Source organism: Sorex fumeus, unplaced genomic scaffold (genome assembly GCF_029834395.1).
Source record: "Sorex fumeus unplaced genomic scaffold, SorFum_2.1 ptg000098l, whole genome shotgun sequence".
Taxonomy (NCBI): domain Eukaryota; kingdom Metazoa; phylum Chordata; class Mammalia; order Eulipotyphla; family Soricidae; genus Sorex; species Sorex fumeus.
Genome location: NW_026606155.1, coordinates 56,752,363 through 56,761,148, shown reverse-complemented (window position 1 = coordinate 56,761,148; position 8,786 = coordinate 56,752,363).

The window sequence follows — 8,786 nt, the reverse complement described above, 5'->3', positions numbered from 1 at the left end:
AAGCGGGCACCAGTAATGTCTCCATTGTGAGACTTGTTACTGTTTTTGGCATATCGAATATGCCATAGGGAGCTTGCCAGGTTCTGCCGTGCGGGCGGGATACTCTCGGTAGCTTGCCAGGCTCTCTGAGAGGGACAGAGGAATCAAACCCAGGTTGTCCACATGCAAGGCAAATACCCTGCCAGCTGTGGTATCGCTCCAGTCCGAAGACTTATGTTATCTGCTGAAATTATATAAAAACTGCCTATTTCAGGGGCTGGAGAGATAGCATAACAGGTACGGTGCCTGTCTTCCATGAGACTGACCTGGGTTCCTTTTTTGCCATACTATATGGTCCCTGGAGCACCACCAGAAGTAATTCCTGAATGTAGATCCACTAGTAACCTCTGAGTATCACCAGGTGTGGTCCCTAAAACAAAAACAAATTTAAAAAATCTTCCTATTTCAGGTTGAGCTCCATAGGAGAGGCCTTATCAAAATGCATCACTTTGGCATTTGATTACTTTGAGATAAATTCAATTGAAGTTCAAGGAAGAAACTTCTACTACTTCTTTAACTACCTAGACATAAAATTGCGAGTTTTATCTAGAGCTAACCCCCAAAACAGTATTCCCACCAGATATCCCGACTTTTATGGTAGTGCTTAGCTTGTGTTTTTCATCCCATGAGTTACCGACTCTCTCATCACAGAAGTTCCTTTTTCTCTGCTCAAAGTGTTGGTCCACCCATTTCTTACTTCAGGATACATATATACATATCTATGCATAAATATACACATATGTATAGACATGTACATATGTGTATATATGCATAGATATGTATGTTTATATATGTGTATATATACTGTCATTTTTGCCCCATTTGATTGAGAACTTATAATAACAAAGACAGCCCATATGTGTGCAATTTAATGTATTGTGTTCTCCTACTAGTTTCTTTATTGTCATTTGCTTGCTCAACTAGCCTGAAACTATTTCAGAAGCAGTAAAGAGAATTTCCTTACAACTCCTATAGAACCATTTCCAAAGGGGAAGCCATAGAAATCCTTAGGTCTTTCTCTTTCACTCCTGTATGAACAACTGACCTATCTTTCCTATGTTTTCATCTTAGATGCACTCTTTGCATTTTTCCTTTTCCATTTTGCCTGCTATATGTCGCAAATACATATATAATAACCTCCAAACCAGGATCCTTGTCACCAGCCATGTAAACCATTTCTTCACACCACCTTAAGAGTTATCATGAAACACACCTTCACTCAGATTACTCTTCTTTCCCCACCCTCCACAATTCACTCCCAGTTTAAAATATGATGCAGAGTTTTTTCTTTCTCTCTAATAGAATCAGAAACTTGTTATATTAAGACTGCCTTAAATTATTTGCCATTACTTACTGTGTGATCATCCTGCTTTTCTGAATAGGTTTCTTGAAATAATTAGTACTTTACTAAGGGACTGCATTTACACCCCCCAGAAGCAAGTAAAATAATAATATGCAAGTTTTTAGATTAATATTAACAGCTAATAAATAATACCCATGAGTATTTATTTTACTTTTAGAGGTTAGTCATAAGAAGAATTTTTAATTTTCATAACACTGTAGTACTGTCCTCCCATTGTTCATCAATTTGCTCGAGCGGGCACCAGTAACGTCTCCATTGTGAAACTTGTTACTGTTTTTGGCATATCAAATATGCCACAGGGAGCTTGCCAGGCTCTGCCGTGCGGGCGCGGTACTCTCGGTAGCTTGCCGGACTCTCTGAGAGAGATGGAGGAATTAAACCCGGGTTGGCTGCATGTAGACATCAGATTTTAATTTGTATTTCCCCAGTGATCAATGAGGTTTAGTATCTTTACATGAACTTATTAACTATTCATGTGTCTTCTTTGGTAAGCTAACAATCCTTTCTTCATTCATATTCTAATGACTTGGAAGAATTCTTTATATGTTCTGGATCATAATTAAAATAATTTTAAAACTGCATTATTTGATAACCAAAGTACACAACTGGGGGTTGGAGTGATAGCACAGAGGGTAAGGTGCTTGTTTTACATGTGGCTGACACAGGTTCAATCCCTAGCACCACATATGGTCTTCCTTGCCCCACCAAGAGTGATGCTTAAACACATGTCCAGGAGTAAACTTGAGCACAACTGAGGATGACACCACAACCAAAATTCTTAATTTTAGATGGGGCTTGGTTTTTTTTGTGACTAAATCCTTATTTGTACCTGTTAGAAATCATTAAGCCTACATTCAATTATCTACTCATTATATCAGAGATTTCTCACTGTATTCAACATGCAGTTTCTTTTCCTTTTAAACAGTCAAAGCAGTAGGATAAAAAAATAGCTTCAAGGTGTAAATTGTTTAGCTCTTTCAGTATAAGGCAGACATGTTAAACATAATACCACGTTTAAACTGTGCATTTCTTTCTAAAAGAAATTCAAATGAAAGCCCCTCTTGGTACTGAATACATGAAAAAAAATAGTCTGGAAAACATAGTTTTTACTGACATGATGAGAGAGAGAATTTTTTGCTTTCTTTGCATTACCATACTTAAACATTTACTTCCATGTATGTGAAGCTTTTGGTGAATTTCCACATTGTATCCTGAATGGATATTAGAAATATATTGTGTAAATTCTATTAATTCCAAATATTTTAAATTGTTGAACAAAGAAATCCAAATAGGAGAAATGACTGGATTTAGCAACAACTAGTACTATTTAATACACATTATAATAAGAATCCAGGTGCTCCTTAGCTAAGGGTTGCTTTGGTTTGGATTTCACCACCACAAAAATTTTATCCTTGATTTGTAGATGTACAACCTCATCTCAAGAAATTATCTCAGTTTCTTCCATCCAAAATGTGATGAATAATGTTTTCTATGAATTAAGTTTAATTATTATATTTTTCTCCAAGACATGTATAATAACACACTCTGTGCTCAGGGTTTACTCCCGTCTGCTTTCAAGAATCTCTCCTGGCAGTGCTCAAGAATCATATGAGGAGTGAGCGGTCAAATCTGGCTCAACTGCATGCAACTCAAGTGCCTTAACCATTATATTATCCTCTTGCCCCTATGTATTATTTTCTTTACTTGCTACAAATTTAAAATGATAAAGTTATCAGGTAAGCTAAAATGATAATTACCTCGGAGCATAATGCCTTAGATAGGAGAAAAAAGGGTCAAAATTGGTATTCACTTAATATTTTTCAATGCACTTAGAACAACTTTTAATGAGATAAATCTTTCTATCCCTTCCCAATTACAGTCAGCTCACTAATCTCCATTACAGGAAAGATACTTTCCCCACTAGGAAATTACATAATTCCTGTGGTTGCTCCATATGGAACCTATTGCTTCCTATTGATTTCAATTTATTTGAAATATACACATCATCTCTCTACCACCTACCCACATTGCTTCTCCAAAAGGTTTTACTTCATTGATTTTCTTCTATAATATTTACTCACTTTTGATAGAAAAATGTCAGTATTACAGGAAGAACTTACCTGATATTTAGAATCTTTGTAAGAAATTTTAAGTCATTTTCTGGGTGGGAAAAGGACATTTTCCTTTGAAATTTCAGGATGCATGTCTTATTTAACATTTTTGTATGCATTTCATAGTCAAAGAGAGAGACTGAATAATTAATTTATTTTTATACACCATATTAATATGAAAATGTCAGGCCTTTAAAATGACATCTAGTTTGTGAGCACTTGTAGCTTGTACTGTTTCTTTTGCCCACATGAGCAAGACCCTTATTATTTTTAATGAATTTACTGAGATAACCTAGTAAACTTAAATAACCAAAAAAAAACCATATAGATTTTGAAATATAAAAACTAATAAAAAGTATTTTGACTTTTAATAGATTTCAATCAAAATTGTTCAGTCTTGTTCTAAAGAGTTTTTTATAGTATCATTATAAATATTCTTTTCTTAAATTTATCATGTTAGTTAATGGATATATATTTTATTAAATGCTGTTTTCACTATGACTAATAATTATCAGTAGTGTGTATTATCAAAGATATGGGAGAAGGAAGAGAAGAGTTTATGAAGTGAAAAAATTCTTCTCCCAACACAGAGGACAGATAAGGTTGATGGAGTAGGACATTTTTTTTCCCTCTATTCTCAAGCCTTCAAAATTGGAGAGATTCAAATGTAACTATGACTTATTAAAAAATAAGTCAGAGAAGGCTGGAGAGTTAGACATGAAAAAGTAATTATTGCAGTTAACATGTGCTATCCCAATTTGGGGGACTGGGCTGTTTTTCTTGATCATCTACCTAAAAATATACCTACTGCTATGTTATCTTAGTTAATGCCAGTATACATATCTTGTAATATTGCTCTATTTTCAATTGTGGGGATAAAGATGGATTTGATTAGGAGGTTATTGAAGTACAAAATCAGTAACTCTTTTTTTTTTGTTATGAAACAGTTAAGTCATTTAACCTGAATTGTGTAAAAAAAAGAAAAAGGTAAACTTCTTTGCAAATATTTACACTTCTTCTTATGTGCAAAAAATCAGCAGTTTAAACAAAAATCTGACTGAAATATCTTATGACTGTGCTTTTCTTAAAAAAATTACTTTTAAAACATTGATAATTTGAATAGTTTTTTTAAAAAACCTGTATTAACAAGTCATTATTCAAATACTTAAAAGTACTGTTTTACTTTTTAGCATGTATGAATTCTTCAAATAGGTAAAAGATTTTGCAAATGAGCAGGGAAATAAACACAAAGGGTGTTACATGGATCATTTATTTTCTAATAGTTGTATCTGAGAAATAAAATTTGACTGTTGGCTGTGGGTGGTATGTTGCCATGGCAACCTATTCCTTAGACGAAACTGGAGGGTGCTCATGGTGATGAGGGTAAAAGTTAGGAAACAGACTTATATAGATACATATTTTAACAATTCATAATCACATACATTTTTATTTAAAGTATACCAGAGCAAGCAGTTCAGGAGAGTCAAAGATCTTTGGTGAGAAGTGCAAGGTGGTCTTTGGCTTAAGCATTTAATCATCATGGGATCTGTTCATTTTTTTTTTAATTTTTTAATTTTTATTAGTGAGACACCATGAGGTACAGTTGTAGACTTACAATTTTTTTTGCTTGGGTTTCAATTATACAATGATCAAATACCCATCCCTCCACCAGTGCCCATTTCCCACCTACCACGGATCCCAGTATCCCTCCCACCCCCCATCCCCCCCAGCCTACCCTGCCTCTGTGGCAGGGCAAAAAAGTATAGTCAAAGGGATCTGTTCATTTTGGTTTATACAGTGACAGTTCTTGCTTTAGACAGCTACAGCAATATCAGCTAAAATGAGAAACACTTTTTAGATCTACGTAGTAATAACAACAGCTCATATGTATTTTTCGGGTGTTCTACTGAGTATTTTGACACCTACAACATTGCATGATATTCACAAGAACACTATGAGGTAGATAATATTGTTCTCCCCATCTAACAATTGGGGCCATTCAGACAATGGAGAGTTAAGTAATTTTCTTCTGTTCATACTACTCATAAGTTGCAAACAGAAATTAAACTTGGGTACTGCATTTCTTAGTCAAGACTGCTCAAACCTGTGTTGCTCCCCCTCAGCTTGACAAAAAACAGCCGGTGTGAATGAGTAAGCATGAAGGTTTATATAAGGAGGTTTATTTTGCATTTTCTCATCACGTCAAGATCAGCTTGAATGCAAGAAGGACACTCATAGAAAATATTTCCGTGAAATTAAAAAGAGGGCACCTCTGACTACTAAAACTTTTCAAAAGAGCAAGGGTATGGAGGATGGCATGTCAGGAACTATTGACTTGAAATTATTCCAACTGCTAGAATCAGTTTGACAGATATTGGGCAGCAGAGTCCACGGTCACGATGTTATAGCAGTCATTCTCCAGGTGACCAAAACAGGACATTTTAGCCTTCTTGTGCTGTAAGTCCCCTTTTATTTTAAAAATGAAGAATAATAGCCAGCCACTTTTATTGCAGGCGCATTGTGAAAATTCAATGATGCAATGAATGTGAAAACGGTTCATAAACCCAATAGGACAAAACAAACATAAAGGGAGTGTTATTAGAGTTAATGACCATTAACATTATTTTCAGCTTTTCTTTGTCTTGATAATGAGTAGTGTGTGTGTATGCATGCATGCGTGTGTGTGTGTGTGTGTGTGTGTGTAAACATGCAGCAAATGTGTGCTTATCTATGGATGATCTGAGAGTGATTTGGAAAGGCAAGTCATTCTGACAGAAAAGGTTATTCAGAGTATAGAGAAAGAAATCTATTTAAAATGGCTTTGTAGGATTTGCAGCTTTTATAACAGCTAATGTGTATTGACAGCTTACTCCTTGCCAGGCACTGTTCTAAGCACTTTTTCCAGCTTTAACTCACTTGTCCCTGTAATATAGTCAAATGTACTAGATATCATTTTTATTTTACCAGTATTTATATATGAGATATCGGAGAAAGTTGACAAAAACAAAGTAGAAATAGATAAGGTTGCAGATATAGCAAGTTACAAATTCAGATCTCAGATTCTGGTACCATAATCTAGAATCAGTGTGATTTTTTGTTTTTCTGTTTGTTTTTTACCTGCTAAGTTGTTTGCCCTTGTAAAATTTTGTATCATTCCATTTTTTCCATTATTTTTTGGGTCACAGCTGACTGTACTCATTGCTTACTCTTTTTTCTGTATTCAGGAATCACTACTGGTAGGCTCAGAAGACCATAAGGGGTGCTGAGGATTGGATCTGCATTAGTCATGTGCAAGGCAAGAATCTTACCCACTATACTATCTCTCCAGCCCCTGATTATTAATTATTACATTAAACATAAAGTATACATAAAATATATTAGCATTTGTGTTTGTAAATTATTTTGATTTTTTTTCAGGGAAAGGGGAATAAACTTTTCTAAACTCTCTAAGCAATACACATATTTACTGCTGATTTTAATAAAATTCTTGACTTTTTATATCAGTTATTTACAATCCACAACTGAACATTTTTAGGAAAATAGCAATACAAAAGAAGCAGCTAGCTACTGGTAAGATATCAAAGTTATGCATCATCTGTTAAGTTGTTTTAGGTTGGAGCTCAGAGGCCAAATATTCCAGGAACAAAAGATGTGTAGATCAGTATGCTTTCTGGGGTCTCCCAGTCTAAGTATGGAGATAGAATTTGTAGATGATAGGAAAAAATGTAGCAAGCAGGAAATTCAAATAGGATACTAAAAATCTTCAAAAAACTATCAATATCTTCATCTATGGTTGGGTTGGACATGACCAAACTTGACTTTTCCAACCCTTTTTGTTTATATGTAACACATATTTTCTCATTATTTTAATTCCATCGTGAATGTTTCTTTAATTTTTTATACAGTCTAAGTCTCACAAGCTATTGCATATTCACCATGCACACTTAGCCTATGCCATGAATTTTCCTACTTTTATGCTTATAGTTTCTTGAGCATTTCATCAAAATTAATTGTTTTGAAGTTGTTACAGCAGAATTGAATAATTTTCTTCAACCAGCTCATATTAGAAGTGAAATGACACAGACTCCCTTTAGTGTTAATGTTTAATTCAAAACAATAAAAGGTGAAATTCATAGAAAAGGGGGTTAAGGAAGAAGTCCTAGAAGATTGCCCATAGATAATAAAACACACAAAAAAAGTACAGGTAAAAAGTCAGAGAGTTTTTAAAAAGCCAAAATTTCTTAAAAAATTTTGACACAATGAAGGAGTTTCAAACTAAGGAGTTATGTGTTGAATAAAACTGGGTTGTCCTTGCTGCTCCCTCAGGGAGCTTCAGGTTTACTGAGCCACTCCCAAACAGTGCAACTGAGGCACACCCAATTCCACCAGGCACTTATAATCCTAAACTGCTTTTCTCTTTTCTTTATGTCACTTTTATGGTTTATTTAGCAATGTCCTTTATGTATAGACACAGGAAGACAGTTGATGCTATGCTATGTACCATGGGAGTAAGTAAAGTAAGTAAGTAAAGGCCCTCCCGTTGGTCGTCGATTTGCTCGAGCGGGCCCAGTAACGTCTCCATTGGAGACTTTGTTGTTACTGTGTCTGGCATATCGAATACTCTCGGTAGCTTGCCGGGCTCTCCGAGAGGGGCGGAGGAATCGAACTCGGGTCGGCCATGTTGGCCGCTTGTAAGGCGGATGCCCTACCCGCTGTGCTATCTTGACTCCAAAATTATATTTACTCCTGAGCATCCATATTTACTTGACTTAAGCCTCAACTGCCCTTAGTTTCTAACACTCCAAGATTAGTGTGCCAATGAGGGACTGAGGACCAGCTGTGAGCTACCCTGTCATTGAAATGGACCAGGCCAAGGGCCATGATGCTTAACTATAAGTCAAGAGCACGGTCATGGACAAAGTCTGTCATGACCCAACAAGAGGTAATTGAATAAGGATGCTGTTGAGATTAGGAGAGACTAACCTGGCCTGAGGACCGTGGTCTGGAATATATAGTGAGATGTTCCCAGGAAGAGTCAAACTTTAAGATTGATATATCTCTTACTGTGCTCATACAAAATGACATCGCTAAAAATATTATAAGAAGTAAATTTAGATAACTGTTTAAATGGATTACTACGTGAGGAAAGAAGAAAGCAACACACCCTGGATGGAATCCCACCCTTGGGTGAATCCTAGTAATCTGGAGTAATCTCTTTAGATGAGATTTTGTCCTTGAGTTAATCTGAAGGAGTGGTCTTTACCTCTCTATGT